Source organism: Pleurodeles waltl, chromosome 4_1, assembly GCF_031143425.1.
Source record: "Pleurodeles waltl isolate 20211129_DDA chromosome 4_1, aPleWal1.hap1.20221129, whole genome shotgun sequence".
Classification (NCBI taxonomy): Eukaryota; Metazoa; Chordata; class Amphibia; order Caudata; family Salamandridae; genus Pleurodeles; species Pleurodeles waltl.
Window position 1 is genome coordinate 186,080,889 of NC_090442.1, and position 19,266 is coordinate 186,100,154.

Here is a 19,266-nt window from a genome sequence, read left to right on the forward strand (position 1 = left end):
TGTAGATAAAATTAATGAACTCACTTTAATTGACTTGTTCTAAAGAGGCCCAGATTGGGCTTCTGTATCCAAGTTGAGGCAGAACATGTCCTGTGGTGGACATTTTTCCTGAATGGCTCAAAGGTGCATGTGTCCCTGCCCTAAATTCCCCAAAGCAAAATTTTAAATCTTTTATATGATTTTTACCTCAACATACACGATACTCAGGCATGTATACTTACAGCCTATGACAATGGTTTGGGAGCCAGAGCTGAACTGTACGCAGTGGTACACCTAGTGCATCCCTCTTTTAGGTAGGAGCAACAACTGTCTTTATATGGGACTGGGAAATACGGGCAATGGAGGCAGCAAATAATCACAGTTGTTGGGGACACGCCTTCTTCCTGGTACCTACATTGGGAACATGTCAACACTGGCCTCTCCTGCTAAAATGGGGTTCAGCCAGTCCTTTTTACCATTGGGCGAACACATGTTTGATTTCAGGATATGTGGCAATGTGAACATGCAGGGGATGTATATGATTGCATGGACATGGGAATTCCTATACAATAGTGGCTCACAAAACAGATGATGGAGAAACCCTGCCAAATAGGGTGTGAACTGGAGGATGTTTCCTAGGACATTCTTGATGGACTTTGAAGTGGATCAGATTCCTGTGAAAGGAAGAACTATTTTTAGGTGAAGGGGGAGTGTTCCCGTTGAGCAATGACCTGTGGCTGTGGGTAGTCATAAGACTGAACCACAATGTGGCCGCTCAGACTCACAGAGAAATGTTCTACGGATTTGCTCAGATCGTGCCCACTGACTTTTGTTTTGGATTGAGAATCTGGTGGTATCTCTTGTCCCACAACAAGCTCCCTGTGATATTCCCATCATGCGACCTGACATCAAGGCTCCTTTTGGGTATATTCTCCAGTCGTCTGTGTTGGGCCAGTGAGACCACCAGAAATAGTCATCACCAGAAGGGGCCTTCACCAGAGGGGACCACCAATAACGCCCGTCTCCCCCATGCCATGAGCCAGAAGACTGCAGCCAGCATCCCCCAAGTCACCGAAGCTGCTTTGTCCTCAGTCCCCAGCCTGGGACACTTCCAAGTGAAGATTGCAACCCGTGCAGTTATGGCAGAGCAAGCGTAGACTGTGGTTGCGGTCAGCACATGGACAGCTGTGACGGGCAAGAACACACTGAAACAGAAAAAAAGTAACTCAACCAAAAGGCACTCCAAACATAGAGAGGGCACTTGGGTGACATAGCCTCAAGGGGTAGGGTGACCCAGGGAGAGTCCTAATCGTCAGTATTGCCCAGAGTATGAGACCTAGAATGCCCTAAGGTTACCATCAGATGCTGGAAGACACTGGAGGATTTTGGGTTGCACCATTACACTTAGTAGTGCTCAGAGTTGTTTGACCTTGAACTGATAGCCACAGACTTCTGCTTCTCCCACAGTTAAAGTTTAGATATCTTGTTCTGTGTCTTTGTATGGAAAAGTGCAGTTCTTTGGATGAAGGTAAAGCCTTGAATGGGCAGTGATTCAGTATGTACTATTGAGGAAGCCTTGGATTGCTCTGCTTTGCTGCCCTGAAGATCAGGTGCTAAAAGGGGTGCTCAGCTTTTATCCAATTGTAAGTTGGGCACTGGGGCATGATTGGTAAACTGCCCAGTTGGTGACCAGTAACCCCCGTTTGCCCCGGGAGATATGAATCAGGTCCCACAGGCTGCCTAATAGTGATAAAAACACTGTGTTCCATGCAAAACGCCTGAGAAACTGGGGTTGGATGGTTTGTATATTTTCAAAATTGCCTAAAGTTGTCCATCGTAAGGGCCCCAACAAAATGCTACAAGGAGTCGTTTTTTTACTGCAGGTCACCAGCATGCATTCAATTGAGGTATTAATCTTTCTCCAGTTGCTTTAAAAACTGGTTACACAAGCTATGATGGTCCTCCTGTCACCTGTGCACCCAGCACTGAAAGAGGGACGCGCGTACCTACACCTAGTAACAGATCAGATTTTATTTTATTGTGAGTTCAATACAGCGAGGGCACTGGGGCTGGGTTATTGAAGTTGTATCATAGTGAATGACACTTTGGGCCCTCTGTATGCCTCTGGACCACCACACCCACTATTTATTGCACTGAAGAAATATTGAAAGGTTGAAGGCATTGGTAGACACCCTAGGTTTGTTTCTTAAAGGAGATTTTAAGACACATCTGCCCAGCATCTCGGTGACTGGGCACTCACCATAGTAACAGCAGTCTTGTCTGAGGTGGGATTCATGGATAAGTGTAATGAATCAATCATTCCTGCAGCATCAGGGGAACGATTGGTGCCCACCATTTCAGTACATGCGATAGGTTACTTACCCTCCGGTAATGCGCAGGTTGAGGGCATTAAAGACTGTGCTAAATTATCAGAATTCTAATGCTGTCACCTCGACATGTGGGAGATGCATTGGTGTTGACCCAAGTTCTGATGTTCGTGCTATGCGGAGCACCTTTCAGAAGTAAGGCAGAAGGGTGGGCAGGCTGAACTTGTAAAGTAAACCAGATTTGCTGCTGAGGTACTAAATAATACTTCATAATAAGGTTTTCTTACTTAAGTTTTCAGCTGGATGCTATAAATAATTAATACTTTCACTCTTCTTTTTAAACAATATTTTTCATAAGGTTACAAACCTTTTCAAACAACATACCACAAAACCAAGTTTGCACAGTTTTACAGAACAAGTACATTCATTTTATTGAGGATAACATTTTACCAAGAGCAAGCTCTATATCCAAATTTTGCACTTCACCTAACAGAATAATTACAGTGTGTCTATGGTAACTTCAATATTTCAAGAACAAGGGTTGCAATAAAACCGCGGACAATCCAAGATTAAGTGAAGCACAGTAAATCTTCAATGAAACAAACAAGATTTATTTGCCATTCTTGCATCCCCCATAAACCCTTTAATCATTGATTCAGGATTTATCCCGTGTCTTCATTGCAGGATTTTGGTTCTTTGCTTTCTCTCTGCGAATTTCTGAAAATAAAAGAGCCTGTTATTATCTCCCAGAAATTCCACTGATAACAAGATTACATTTTTCTCTGACAGATACAAATAGTCCATCTCTTGACGTTTTATAGAAACCCCTTTGTAAGAAATCCGGTTTTTGGTTGAGGGGGTGTTAACCCTTCTTAAGCAACAACCACAACCCTTGTCAGAGTGAACCACATCAATCACTAAAATAACCTGTGCTTAACTCTCTGGTAGCGTGACACAAAAACAGTAAGACTTAATTTTGAGGTGCTGTGTCATGTATTTATGGAGCACACCAAAAGTAATAATGTGAAAACACAACACAAGAACAACCTCACACCAATTTAGAAGATTAGAGTGAACTTTAATAGATAAAATAGGAGCACATTGACAAAACTCCAGTCAGTGAAACTGGACATCTGCAATTTGTTTAAGTAAAAAGAGAGCCAAGAAGCAGAAGACACTAACTGTGGGTATCTGGTCACGCTAGACCTGGTCAATGTAACAAGTTCAGGCCTGCCCAGATGGGGGTGCAGGCTGGATACAGGGATCAGGTTAGATCAGATGAAAAAGTTACCTTCTCAAAGTCCGCGCACAGAGTTCAAAACTTCAGGATTTCACAGGAGGAGCTCAACTGATACTAGACAAGGGTCAAGACCTGTGGAGGCACCTCTTGAGGATGAGGTACCAATTCCAGCCAAGGCCAGCAGGGCTCAAGCAGGTCCAGTCGCATGTCCTGGTAGGTCCAGGCAGAGCCAGTTGCAGTAGATCAGCTGGGAAGTTGCAGGGAGGCCTCTAGAGCTTGTTGTGTCCCTGTAGCTCTGAACAGGAGGTCAGCCAATTGACCCTACGGGTCACTCAGATGAGCCTTGGATGAAGGGAGCAGGTCCAGTTTTCCTTCTCAGAGAGCATGGCAGGCAACAAACAGCAAGGCAGTCATCTGAAGAACAAGACAAGCCTTAAGTAGCAGGGTCGTCCTCTGGAGAACAAGGTAGTCCTTCTTCTGTAATATCCACAAGTCCAGAACTGTACTGAATAGTAGGTCTGAGGGTCAAATACTTGCACCTAGTGCCAGCCATTTGTTTCTGGAATTTCCTTCCATCCCTGTTCCAAGAGGTATAGAGTGACAAAGGTCTGGTGTCAAGTTCATTGTGAGTGTGCTGAGGCTGCCCCTCTTAAATGTAAGTGGGGCAGTGAACAGCTCTGCCCCTCCCGTCCTGGCAGGATGGCCCATTTTTTCCCACCTAGTCCCCCTTTGTCTCGCTGTCTGGGAGAAATACACAAATTTCAACTGCCACTCTACTCATAATCATGTGACCCACGATAGAGGCGGTGGACCTACCTTAGAGGTGACTTAAAGGTATTAAAAAAAGGTTTAGTTAATCCCAGGGCACTTTCCTGGACCATACATTCCAAAGAGGAGAAATGAATCCAGCCATCTAAAAATAAGATGGAGCTACCCTATAAAGGCTAGCGGAGCTACTTTTCTAGAAATTGTCTTCATTACTGGAGTGAAGCCTTGTTATATGTTGTGAATTCTAGTTAAAACTCCTGCAGTTGACAGGGCCTTAACCTCAACAGAAGTCCAGTACTTTACCTGGGGGTGAGATTTGGTAAACCACAGATATTAGTAAGAATCTACGCCTTACAACTTTGCCTCTCCAATCCACCAAGAATAGCAAGTTCTCCTTTTACGGAATACTACAACTTTATTTTTAGCATTATTCAGTTTCAAGTTGTGTAGCATGCAGTAACTATATCATCTAGACATCTTGCACTGTAATCCAATAGAAATGGGATCCAGTAGCGCAAAGTCGTCTTTATACTATAAGCAGCCAACTTTGGGGACAATTCACAGTGGCCAATGTAGTAGAAACATCTGAGAGAAATAAGCAAAAGAACAGTAAGGCTAAAATGCAGCCCTGCTTTATGCCATTCTTGATATCAGTTCTAGCTGACAACCTGCTTACATGCTGTTAGACTTTTCATCCTTGGCGTGATCTAACTTAGCCTTTTGCCTCTGTTCCCCAGGTTGTTAATGTGTGCTGGACTCTGATTTTACTGTTTGTGTTACTCTGGGCACTTTACCACTGCTAACCAGTGCTAAAGTGCAAGTGCTCCTTTACAAAATGTGTATGTAATTGGCTTATCAATAATTGGCATATTTGATTTACTAGTAAGTCCCTAGTAAAGTGCACTAGAGGTGCCAGGGCCTGTAAATCAAATGCTACCAGGCCTGCAGCACTGGTTGTACCACCCACATAAGTAGCTCTGTAATCATGTCTCAGACCTGCCACTGCAGTGTCTGTGTGTGCAGTTTTAACTGTAAATTTGACTAAGGCCTAAGGCCTAAACCTTCCATTTTCTTACATGTCAGACACGCCTAAGGTAGGCCCTAGGTAGCCCCAAGGGCAGGGTGCACTGTATGGTTAAGGTAGGACATATAGTAATGTGCTTTATATGTCCTGACAGTGAAATATTGCTAAATTCGTTCTTCACTGTTGCAAGGTCTGTCCCTCTCATAGGTTAACATGGGGGCTACCTTTAAATCTGCTTAAAGTGTAGATTCCCTTCGAGAGCAGTGGGCATGTGGAGTTTGGGTTCTCTGAGCTCACATTTTAAAAATACATCTTTTAGTAAAGTTGATTTTAAGATTGTGTGTTTGAAAATGTCGCTTTTAGAAAGTGAGCATTTTCTTGCTTATACCATTTATGTGACTCTGCCTTTTGTCGATTCCTTGTCTGGGTCAGTTTGACAATTGGGCTGGTTGCACCTCACACTAGACAGTGACACAAACGGATCTGGGGTGTAGTCTGCATTTCCTGATGAGCCATCTGTGCTAGGAGGGAGAGGAGGAGTGGTCACTCACACCTGAAAGGGCTGTGCCTGCCCTCACACAATGCAGTCTCCAACCCCCTGGTGAGTGTCTGGGGCCTGGCCTGGGCAAGGCAGGATTTCACATTCAAAAGAGAATTTACTTTGAAGTAGGCCTACTTCAAAGGAGAAATTAGGTATAAGAAGGGCACCCAAAACCACAGACTTTAGAAACACTTCTGGAAAAAAGAGGAATTCTGCCTGGAGAAGAGCTGAAGAGCTGAGGAAGAAGAGCTGCCCTGCCTGTGACTGTGCTTTGTGGAGCTATCCTGCAGTTGCTGCTTGTGCCAGAGTAAGAGGGCAAAGACTAGATTTTGTGTGCCTTCTATCTTGAGAAGAAATCTCCAAGGGGTTGATTTAGTGCTTGCCTCCTGTTGTTTGAAGTCTCAGGGACAGCAAAGACTTCTCTCTGCCAGCACCTGGAGTCTCCGGAGAGACTCCTACTCTTCCCTGTGGTGCCCATCCAGTTCCTGGGACCCTGAAAGGAGAAGCTGGCAGCCTAAGAGGTAGAAATCCAGGCACAGAGCGCAGTGCGGGGAAAAGATCGGCGTGACTCCGATCTGCGGTTGAAGAAACGACGCGCCGCAGGCTCTGCGGCTGAAAATCGACGCTCGCCGGAAACGCGACCGAAGAATCGACGCACGGAACAGAAGAAACGACGCACAGCAGCGCTGAGGGAGGCTGGGAGATTGCAACCCGAGCTGCGTGGTTTTCGGATCATCGTGCGCCTGGATTTCTGACGCAAACCATTGTTGTGCATGCAAAAACAAGGTAAGGCCTGCCTGGACCCGTGTGCGGACCGAATCGACGTATCGCTCTCCTGCGGAGAGAAAAACCGACGTACGCCGACTCAACAAAAGGGGGAAACGACGCGAGGTCTTGCTCATGAGTGATATCGATGCATCGCAAGCCCATTTTAATGCACACCTACCTGTGCGGGGTTATTTTTGATGCACACCAGATACATTTTCACGCGTTTAAAACTACTTAAACACTCTTTTTGCATTTTTTTAATAACTTGACTGTTATATTGTGGATATTTGTCGTTTTGGTCTTGTTTTGTTTATAAATATTTCCTATTTTTCTAAACCTCTGTTGTGTCATTTTGTAGTGTTTTTATTAAGTTACTGTGTGTTGGTACAAATACTTTACACCTAGCACTCTGAAGTTAAGCCTACTGCTCTGCCAAGCTACCAGGGGGGTAAGCAGGGGTTAGCTGAGGGTGATTCTCTTTTACCCTGACTAAAGTGAGGGTTCTTGCTTGAACAGGCGGTAACCTGACTGTCAACCAAAGATCCCATTTCTAACACATGCAATAGCTCCATCTTAGCCAGGTGTTAGGGTGCAGCAATTGAATAATTGCCATAACGCCTGGAAGAATGTTCTAACCCCTCAATTCTTCTCACAACTTCATCCAATTGACTGAGTCAAAAGCTGCCCTAATGTTTATGAAGCAATATCCCTAACTGCCTGGTGGATACTCTGGCAACATCCCCGAAGACCAGACAATGGGCAATTATAGAGAAGTAGGTTTGAGACCTGGAACACTTGGCAGGTTTTAACTAAAGAGAAGAAGTCCACATGTTCATATGCAACAAACAAATGTAGCAAAAACATCGGTAATAACATATAAAAGTGAGAACAGATGACAGCAAACTGGATATGTACACAAAAGGAGAGCACTGGGAGTGTTGCTAGCCCACACCGCCTCCCTAAAGAAATTATATCATCACAAATGGTGTGGGGTAGTAGGAACTGAAGGTAAGACTAGGTCAGTCTTTTTTCAGTGGTATTAGTAAGGTCACTTTAGATCCTCAGGTAGGGAAGTCATAGTTGGAAAATGTCCAAGCTAGGGGGTGCTGTGTTGAGACCACCTAGTCCGTAAGGGAAACCCCCCTTCCCCCTGTAGGACAACACAGCACCCCCTAGCTTGGACATTTTCCAACTATGACTTCCCTACCTGAGGATCTAAAGTGACCTTACTAATACCACTGAAAAAAGACTGACCTAGTCTTACCTTCAGTTCCTACTACCCCACACCATTTGTGATGATATGACAGCAAACTGGATTCAAAGGGGAACCTTTTTTTAAAATTGGGTTAATAACTGCTTCTGTCCAAGAGTTAGGTAGCTTGCCATTAACCATAATAACAGGGGACAAGCCAAAACAAATAGGTTTTCAAAGGCTTCCTAAAAGTGGTATGATTATTAATGTCAACAACTAGCATGGACAGAAATCCACAGTTGGACTTCATGGTAAGCAAAGGAGCAACCACCCACTCAAATGTTAAAGATTTTAGGCACAACCAGGAGGCCAGATGTGACAGATCTCAAAAACTGGAAAAGATGAACAATATGAATTTGTCTACGAGTGAAATTAACACTATTTCCATAAGCGGCCTTGTGACAAATACACAGAGGGCCCAATTTAATTCTCGGCAGTAAGGATACTCTGTCGCAACGGAGTATCCTTACGACTAAGAATGTGGTCCATCTGCGGACTTCAGGATTAATCACGGTGTAGACTACTCCAGTTCTGCTGTGATTAATCCCCTCCTGACAGCCCTGCAGAGTAAGGCGCTTCAAAGGCTAACCTGTCATTCTGCCCACCTAATTTAAATGGAAGGAATTACAGGTCAGTTTTCACTGCCCGTCACTGCCAGGAAAACCGTGGTGGTAAGGGGCAGTGAAAACTGCTAAATGCTTCACAAGCCATGGGAGCGGACTTCCATGAGGAGGGGAGCATTTTATTTTTTATTTTAAAAAAAATCCCACTTTGGAATTTTAATTTTGAAAATAAAAAAAGTTAACTGTTTGGTGCAGGGCTCTGTCCCCGGATAAAGGACTGCCAGCTTGGTGGTCATTTATACATTTGGCAGACGGAGTAGTAGGGCCCCATTCCTCCATCAGGCCCACAGAGTTTACTCAGTCCGTCAATATAAAAATTGGGGCCGGAGTTTTGAATTTAATCCTTTCTTTAGTAGAAAGCCCATGCAGATGCTTAATGTGTGCCATACAGAGCAGGCCTAAACACAACCTGTTTAATATATTCTGTATGATCTGCAATTTATGAAGTTGATGTTTGGGTAGAGACATATAGAGTGCATTGCAAACGTCTAGGTGTGACCCGACTATTCCACTGCCATTGTCAAACACATTATTAATTAAAGTACATGGATAATTCTTCCTAATAGTTTGAGATTAAACAACTATCCAGCAGATAATTTAGCATTCTGAACAAAGCAGAAGAGTTGGTCTCAACGATGAATCCAAATCGTGAGCAGAAGATACAGGAATATTCCACTATTCTGAGGACCATAGGGAGGAAGATTCAGATTTGACCAGTTCTGATAGCCAACAATGTGTTTGGCCGGTTGAGGCCGGCCAAAAACACATGCGCACTTAGGTTTCTCCAACCCGGCTGTGTGCTGGAGAAACAGCACAGACCCCAGGCTTGTGTCTGAGCGGCACTCCGAGCCGCTGAGACCAATCCTGACGCTGCTTACATGCTATGTTTAGCAGGTAAGCAGCACCAGGATTGCCGGGACGCCTGTGCTGGTGTCCCAGCAAATGCTGGGACACCACAAGAGCAGCAAGGCGGCTGGAGGCGGCGGGAGACAGGCGGCGGAGTAAGTGTTTTCTTTTTTTTTAAATGTTTGCCCTGTTGTACCCCATCTTCTGCCCGCCTGCCCTCCCCTTGACATAAGTGGTGGCTGCCGCTGTTCAACACAGTCATGGCTTACTAGATTCCTCCTTTCTGTGATTTTATGGTACGGTTTACTAGATTAATCCTTTCTGGGATTTTATGGCATGTTTTGAATGCGCACCTAATTAATGGCTTACATGCCATCCACGCCGCCCCCCCTTTCTAAATTCATTACTGTATTTTTTTTACTTGGTTGTTTAATTTACTCACTGGATTTCAAATTGCAGGTTAGCATCCTTGACTTTACCTGTTTTCGCCACCATCTCTTCTAATACATTGGACACCATTTTTGACTGTTTACTTTTTAGTTCTAGACTAATTTGCTACTAGTGAGCAGCCCTTTGGGAATGTGTTCCCTCTGCTTCGAAGTAAGTGAATTTGTTCTACATTTGACACTGTTGCACTTAGATAAGTTTTTTCAATTTCAGTCCTGATGATGACCCATGGCACCTTATTTCCATTGGTCTCTGTATTTTATCTACAGGGACGTTTAATATACCCCCTCTAGTTCACAGACCAGTCATTTATCATCATAGGTCAGCATACGTGATCTTACCTGTTTTTGCCTTCCTCTATTCTGATACAGAGGACACCATTTTGAACCGTTCACTATTTATTTATCGACTAATTTGCTCCTTTTAAACAGCCTTTAGGAATTTGTTCCCTTTACTCCGAATTAGGTGAAATTGTTCTGCATTTGACACTGTTGACCTTTATACATATATTTTGTGACACTGTTGACCTTTATACATATATTTTGTTGCTCCAACTTAAATCCTTTCCCCATATTATCCTTCTAGATTCAGCAGTTATTTCAGCTACCATAAGTAAAGAATTGTCTCACTCCCAAGACAGGTTATCTTTTCTTTGGTCTCTTGTGCTCAGATAAATTTCAGTTCTGATGATGACCCACGAATTTCTTCACTGGGGTTCAATCATCAACAATGTATAAACGGACAATCATATACCTTATCATAGCAGCCAAGTTTTCACATTGCTTATGTGTGACATTCCAATGGCTTTAGTGTACTTATGAGTGACGCTGTACAGTTAAATGTGTGACACTTAAAGTGACATATTTTCATGAGTAAAACCAAGCAATAGGGCTTGCGACTAGATGCCACGTCACCCATGACCATCTGCGCTATTGACTAACCATCCCTGAGATGATCACGACCTTCGAATCATAAGCTAAATTCTAAATTACCCAGTGACTGTCTGCAAGGCTTACCCAGGGTATCTTCTGGCTGGGCTGGGTGCCACTGGGTAGTGCTAAATATAAAGCAACATCACCAAACAAAATAAAATGATGGACGGAGTGTTGAAACTTTTCAAACACTCATCCCCAGTCACAGATCTGGGTTTAATCCTTCCTTATTTTGCTCACCACGTCACCCCAATTTGGACCCAACCGTATGCAAATTAGTCTTGACCCTGTTCCAAACTGGGGTGGCATGGTGAGCAAAAGAACGATGGATTAAACCCAGATCTGTGAGTGTTTGCATTGTTCAGCACTCCGTCCATCATCCTTTTGTGTTGCTAAAGTTGCCCTAAGTGGGAAGGGTATGCCCAGACGTGGGTCCCGTGCTCATTGTGCCACTGGATTCAAGCTAGCCTGGCTGATAAAGGGTGATACACTGAAACCGGTCCCAGGATGCTTGCTTCCGGTCAAGGGAGGACCTGGCCTGGCATTTCGGGCTGGACTGTTCCCATGAGGAACAGGGTCAACACTGAACTGCATATGGTTGGGTCCAAACTGGGGTGGCATGGTGAGCAAAAGAACGATGGATTAAACCCAGATCTGTGACTGGGGGTGAGTGTTTGCATTTTTCAGCACTCCGTCCATCATCCTTTTGTGTTGCTAACGTTGCCCTAAGTGAGAAGGGTATGCCCAGATGTGTGTCCCATGCTCACTGTGCCACTGGATTCAAGCTAGCCTGGCTGATGAAGGGTGATACCCTGAAACTGGTCCCAGGATGCTTGCTTCCGGTCCAGGGAGGACCTGGCATAGCAGTTTGGGTTGGTCAAGACTGATTTGCACATCGCTGGGTCCCGATGAGGGTAGCGTGGTGAGCAAAAAACCGATAGATTAAACCCAGATCTGTGACTGGGGGGTGAACATTTGCATTGTTTAGCATTCCGTCAATCATCTGCTCTTCTTGCTGTTGAGGAGGACCAGGCGTAAGACAGCCCTCTTCAATGACAGACAGGTTGTGTTGAACATGGTGAAATGATTACAAAGTTGACTTGCCTCCTCTGTGCGGTATGCTGCTGGACTCCAGAGGGGTTGCCAGTCTCTTGACAGGGTCACTTGGATAGCAAGCTGTAGTCAGTGGTTCTGTTTGGTCACTTCTACTACCCCCGAGAGTGAAATATCGATTAATCTTACTCGGTCCAGTATTAGTCAGAAGTATTCCTCAGTCTCTTGGGCTTTCTGGGCTTCAGATAATGTGAAGGGTGGGCATGGCACAACAGAAAATTTGCTGGGTTACGTGTGCTGGGCTGGAATTCAACAATTAAGTTGAACTCCTGCAGCACCAGCAGCAGGATCTACTTTTCAATTTGTGGGGGAGGTTCAGATGAGGATCCTTTAAATAACAGTATCGGTGGCTTGTGATCCACAACAATAGTGAATGGTTGACCATACAGGTGGATGTAGAAATGTCGGCAACCCCAATGAATTGCGATTCTCATTGGATTTGAAAGTACCTTTGTTCGGTCGGTGTGAGAGTTCTTCTTGCGTAGGTGACAGGTGCCCATTCACCACACTGTTGTTGTTGGCGCAGCACCGCTCCTAAGCTGGTGGGGCTGGCATCTGCTGCCAGCTGGGATTCCCACTTGGCATCGAAGTACACAGGTGTTGTGTTTGCATATAGGGCTTCCTTGGTCTTCTTTGATGCCTGTGTTTGCTCTTCACCCCACACCTGGGGGTTGGTGGCCTTAGTCAGCTTGTGAAGAGGGCCAGTGAGATCTGACAATTTCATCATGAAACATCTGCTGTATGTCACCATATCTAGGAAGCTGCGGACACCTGACACAGGTGAAGGGGCTGGAGCGTCCCAAATATTTTTGACCTTTGCCGAGACAGGACCAATCCCTGGGTCAGAGAACCGGAAGCCAAAGAAGCAGATGCCATTCCTTATGAATTCACACTTTTGTCTCTGGAGAGTTAGGCCATACTCGTTCAGCCTGGTGAATACACCTCAGAGTAGAGCGAGGTGGTTCTCCAGTGTTGGGACATGTTCTAGAATGTCATTGCTCACGTTCAGTATGCCAGGGAGACCACTCAGGACTTTTTAAATTATGTGCTGGAATACTTCGACGGTGCTGGATATGCCAAAGTTCAGCTGAGTGTAACTCCACAGGCTGGTCTGAGTGGAGAATGTCATGATTGGCAGGGAGTCTGGATGTAGAGGGATCTGGTGATAGCCAGACCAAAGGTCCATTTTAGAAAACCACTTTGAACCGAAGAGTTCACCAATGATGTCATCTTTGGTTGGAGTCAAATTCCGCTCACGCCTAGGTTTGGTAGCCTCATATCGATGCAGAAGCGCAAAGCACCTGTTTGCTTTGGTTTCTTCGCCACCACAGTGGGGAGATCCAGGGGGTAGGGTCGTTTACCCTCTTGATGATGCCACAGCATTGGACACTCACCTGTGTACGGGAGGGAGCCACCACACCATCTGCACAGACGGTTCTCGGTCTGGGGCATTCAGGCTTGCAATGATGATTGTCCTTATGGGGGGCGCTGACGGGCTCGACCTTGACAGACGACAGCTGCTGCACGTGCTTTAGACAGCTCCTTGGATCGTCCAAGGGTTTGGCTATCTCTCAGGACCATGTTCAGTTCTTGCAGGATATATTCACAGGGTTTGGAGGATGCACAACCCTGTATAAACTGCGTTCTTACCTTGTTTCCATCCTCCTGAAGTGTGCAGGTGCTCACTAGTTCTTTCAGATGGCTGTAGAAAACATCAACTGACTCATCTGACCATTGGCGCACCTATTGCAGCAGAAAGCATTCATAATCAAGGTTGATGTAAGGCTCAAAGGGCCCTGTGATGGCTTTTTTTCAGTGTTGGTACATGCACAGTGGTCCTGCTTCGACAACCATCTTGGAGATTTTGAGGATGTCCGTCCCACCCAAGTGTAGGAGCAGGTTGCATTTCATGTCAGCGACACATCTACGGCATCAAAGTAGGTTTCCAGGCGCTCGACTCATGCCTTCAAATGGGCGGGCCTGTGTAGGTGGGGCCCGTGACTGGGAAGAGTTCAAGTGTGGGGATGACAGACATTACAAAGTGCTCAGGTAGTGCAAAGGTAGGACAAGCAGGTGGCTTGGATGGCCTTCATAGCAGCAAGGTGACAGCCGTGGGGCTGGTTGTGAGGCCTACCATCAAAGGCTTCAGAAGACACCCTCAGACTACCTTCTAGCCTGGCATAGGCACCCTTCTATGAAGAGCCAGGAGTCGGGTTGGGAGAATGCTGGTTCGACGGGAAGGCTTGTGGCCAGGGATGATGAGCAGGGCAGGGCTTCTGCCGGCAGAACCAGCTACAGTAGGCCGGGCATGAGCAGGACTGGAGCAGGCAGACATGAGTCTTGGGGCTGGGGTGCTGCAGGCCACCATGTGCCAGGGGATAGAGCAGCCAAGCAGGTTACCCAGGAGATGATGGTCACACCCTCGGGAAACAACTCAGTCAACTGAGATTCATTCTATTTTGAAGGATGATGAAGGTTCCCTGGGTGCGATCCCACCCACCGAAGTCTATAGGAAGTACTGGTCTTGCTAGGAGGGTGAAAATAGATAAGTAAACAGAGTGATACATTAGTAGAAATGTTGTACCGGTTTGTGCATGTAAGCATTACTGTCACCTGAGCAATCCTAATAATGTCCATGCAAGCTAATAATTTGAAAATGTTATAAGAGAGGTAAGACAAATTAGGTTTTGAGATGGTGTTAGTATATGTAAGTCAATATATATCATATAACCTGGAGTTATAGTAATTCAGAGAATGGTAGATGATAAGTATGTTAGGACGTTTATTGAAGAAAGAGATAGTTGAGGGAGTATAAAGGCATTTTTTAAAGAATTAGCATTAATTACAGTAAGTATTGCTAGCCGAAGAGTACTGTTAATTAATAGTGCAGGCTTTCTCAGTGGGTACGAGAGGCAATGAGCATATAGATATGTCAGAGATTGCCCACAGGCAAATGAGCAGACTTGAGACCAAAAACAAAATGAGTTTAATAGATTATCAGTGTTGACAAAACCTACGGCCAGGTTTATGTGATGCTTCTAAAGGAAGATTTAAGAAGTTAATTGCAGATCTTCGAGGAGAGGAAAAGCATGAATCAAAGGTTCTTTTTGTGAGCGCTACAGGTTCTTGATAAAGGTTCCAACTCCACTGGTTTAACGAAGATTGATGTTTTCACTTCATTTATTATTTTTATCTTGGATAGGCCCACAAAGGAAAGGGACATGTTAGGTGATCTTATGTTTCTTTTTAGTGCCAGGAACCCCTTCCTGCAAATTATGGTAGCTTTGCGTAGCCTTGTGAGAAACAAATTTTGGTGTCTTTCCAGTTTATTGCGTTCATTGTCCCCACACAGTCCAAGACTGCTTTAGAATGTTAGTAGCAAAGTGGCCTGAATATCATGGGTCTAGGATTTTTTGAGTAAGCCATGGGTCTGGTGGGAATTCTGTGGTCTCACAATCTCGTAATCGTCATCAAAAGAGAGGCCAAAGTCCTGTAGAATCTGTGAATCCAAGAAGGTTGCACAAGATTTAGAATTGGTTTTTACTCTTTTCTCCCATAGGCCAAAAATTCTTACATTTCCCCACCCACTTCTGTATTCCAAACCGGTGACCTCTCTTTCCAGTAGGTCAACGATTTTGGCGATTACATCTTTTTTTCAGTAGCTCATTTTCAATATCTTCTGTTCTATTTATTCTCAATTTGGCCTCCTCTATTCCATTTGAGAGAACTTTAACTTCTTGGGCCAATATTTTAGCTTGCAGAAGGTCGGTTTTGGTTTTAGTGTGCTGGGTGAGGTCATGCTGTGAGTTCAGACATTGTAGGATCAAAACTAGGATGTCATTGTTCTCCAACTTAACTTTAATAGGGGAGTCCATAAGCTGGTGTTCTGATTTGGCTGTCTTATGCCCGCCTTCGCTTGTTAATGTCCTTTGGCTCCTTAAATGTCTTCTCTTTATCATGTTCATTTTATTGATTAGTCTTACAGTGTTTTTTGGGTAACCACTGGATACTCACTCAAAGTCTTGTGAGAAATAACTTTTCAGTAGAAACTTAATGCTTAACATGTGCTGCCTTTCTATCTAAGACCACGCCATGACGTTGTGTGCTGACTTTGTATACCGAGGGAGGAGCTGGCATTCTCATTCTGCTCTTGTACTAGAGGGGCTAGATGCTGTGTGGTCCTTTTGTATTAGGGCTTGTTATTATTAATTTGATTATTTTCTAATGTTCTGTGGCTACTTAATTTCTTAAAGACACATTGCACTATTGCAGTTATTACTGAATTTGGTTTCTGATTCTAACATTTTACTTTCTGTAATGATTAATTTGTCATTTAAATGAATCTATATTCTGATAACTGGTTCTGGTTGATTATTTAAGCCCAGGATTCTCCCTCTCCAGTGAACTGACCCTCCTTAATGTTAATTGAGTGAGAGTGTCATGATAGGGCAGCAGGATCAGACAGAAAAGGCTGGCTGAATTCAAGATGAACCTTCTTAAGAACCTTGATGATTTTATGTGATTCCGGATGTTGATTACGTACACTTTGCATTAAAATGGAGCACACACTTCTCATATGGTGATATATGAAAGCTACAACAAGTACAGGTGGGTACTTGTTGAACATTCAGCCATGTCTAATGGGAAGCTTCACATGCTTGTTTCTGTGTGTTGCTCTGTCATGGTTGGGTTGAGCTTCAGGTAGATGCTGGACATCCAACCCTGGATGATTTGGAAGCAGGTGTCGGGTGTCTGAAGCAGAGGATACTATCCAGTAGAATTGTGTATCATCAGCATATTGATGAATCGTGGTGCTATTACCTGCGAGTAGAGTACCAATCAGCACCACATAAAGGTTGTAGAAGACAGGAGACCGTATGGCACACACTTTTGGGACATGGAGGTGCCCACGTGAACAAACTTATGTTGGTTGGAAAGGCAGGAGAACCAGTGAAGGACATTGCCGGTGAATCCAATAGACTCCAGGGTTTGCATGAGGAGCTCAATGCAATTGTAAGTTTCTTGGGAACCCCCACACCCTGGGACAATGGAAGCCAACCTGAGTACCACTACACTCCTGTCTGTGCTGCCTCCTGCTTCCCATGCCCACAACTGGGGGTAGTGGGGAAGTCACAGATCAGCAACAACCCTCCCACAAGAATACGGAGGGAGAATCAGCATGCAGGATCCTGTGTCGGCGAGCGATGGTGCCAGCCCAGGAGTGGGCACCCTACGTTGCTATGGCCCCTGAAAAAAAAAATGAAAAAAAAGAAAAACGAACAAGGGCTGTGGGTACTCCGGGTGGGACTGGAGCACCTAAAATGCAAGAAATACATGTGGCCATGCACTGATTCTCATAGAGCACCTTATAATGCGACAGGGTTAAATTCGCATACTGTTTTTCTTCAGTGTCCCAAGAATAGGCAGGGACACCATCTTTGCCTTATCCAAGTGTTGGGGGGCTGCAAAGTGCAGAAACCCCCCAGAAGAGTTCTTGGAAATTTCACCCTTCCTCTCCAAGGGAAAAGAATCCCTGACGACGACTGATAGTTATTTTATTATTAAAGTGCCTCCAAAGCTGGAGAGTTTGCTCTTGGGCTTATGCTTGGTTCTATGGCTATACTATATGGTCTGTAGACTGTGAAGAAAGACCTTGACACATGGTGATTGAAATGATTGAAATTCAAATGCTTTATTGACATCATTGCTTTTGAGCAACAAAATGATCATAATTGTGAAGGCTACTGATTATTTATACAGTGCTTACTGATTTTAATGGTGCTATGTAATTGAAACATGACATTTGGCTCATTTTATTAATGTGGTGACACCCTTACGAAGCCAGTGAGCCTGCCTTATATATACAGACTCCTTATAATGTATTGCAGTGATCAAGTATAACCTCTAGGCATTGCTAATAATGTGGTGACCCCCTGACAAAGCCAATAGGCCTGCCTTATTTAAAATGATACCCCTTTATAATACAATGTTGCATCTGCTAAATGTGAGGGTTATTGTGATTATGGGGCCCCAGACCCTCTAGGGGTGTAATGTGATGACTTGCCACCCAAGATACTTCCATACACCTACAAGTATATATTTGTAATTTCATGCATAATTGAAGGCATGAGAAATATATTTAAATTGGAAAAAACATGTTCAATTAAAGTTTATTCATCCTATTTCTTATATTTCAGATTTCTCTCTACCTCTTCCGCATTATCACAGGTCTTCTTGTTTTTTTTTGTGGCCCACTCCATCGTGTTCCTTTAATGCATGTCCTAAGATTCAATTGATTTACTATTTCCTTTCCACCACAGGTACCACAGCCGCCATACCAGAGACCCTAGAGAAAAAGAGTGGAACACAGGTAAGTGTACTGAATATGAAGTCTCAATGGATTTATCTTGTCTTCGGGTTTCTATTATAGTCTTTCTATTATAACTGAAGAACTTCTTCTTTTCTCTTATTTGACAATCCTTCCTCCCAAATTTGATTCTACTGATCAAGTAATCTGGGTAGTTTCAGTTAAACTCATTAGGGTATGCTGTTGGCCTTTCCTCTTTGCTAAGCTTTTGAAGGTTTCCTTTCGCCTTTTGCCCTGTTCATCCTGTCTCTTATACCCCTACAGCTCATTATTGCAGCCTGTTAAAGGTTGTGGTTTCTTTAGAGCGCAACGCAAAACTAGATACCATAAATAAAAACACAATATAAAAAGAGAAAGAACCAAGATTGCTTGTGGGACAAAGCAATACTTTTATCTTCTTGCTATTTACAATTGTATTTCTTCTACAACATCTTCCTCACTTTAAAACAGTCGCCCTGCAATCCTTAAAATACTCAGATGCTTTGAATAGTTTCCTCTCCAGTGACTCGCTCTAAACCATTTACGGATTAACCCTCCTTCTAGCTCAGCTCCCTCCCCGCTAACGCCAGTCACGTAAACAAGCACCCACCCGTGTGCCACCCTCTTCCAGGAGAGTGGAGGGGGCTGGGCACATCTCCAGTCTGTTGCAGCCTTAATTTGTCCTCTTTGGTCCAACACATTTTTCTCTCTTGGATCCCTCGTTGTTCTTAAGTCCAGTTGCGTCTGGTGACTTGGAAAAGTGGTGGGGTGATAAAACAAAAATAAAATAAAGTTAAAACTTACCTGAACGTCATTGCCACTCTCCTCTGCACTGCAGGCTCCCAGCCTGCCCTGCGGCCAATCATAACGCTGCTCAAAGCAGCGTCATGATTGGCTGGAGCGCTATGGCTAGGCGCTCCAAGGCAGACTGGGAGCATGGGACGGCTCTCTCCAACTCAGCAACACAGTGCCAGGTTGGAGAGAGCCCTTGTGCACATTTGTGTTTGGCCGGCCCGGGACGGCTGGCCAAACATACATGCGCACTGAGGGGAGTGCTCTG

The 19,266-nt window shown here is 44.5% G+C and overlaps 1 long non-coding RNA gene across 1 annotated transcript in view; it reads right to left on the minus strand.

Annotated features, from left to right (window-relative positions):
• Window positions 1-2,761: 2,761 nt before the first annotated feature.
• Window positions 2,762-19,266, minus strand: part of LOC138287536 (uncharacterized) — a 45,585-nt gene continuing 29,080 nt past the window's right edge. The window contains exons 2-3 of the long non-coding RNA XR_011202232.1: window positions 18,070-18,206; window positions 2,762-3,023 (exon numbers count right to left, since the gene is read on the minus strand). This is a non-coding gene — a long non-coding RNA (uncharacterized lncRNA). The remainder of the gene's footprint in view (window positions 3,024-18,069; window positions 18,207-19,266) is intronic.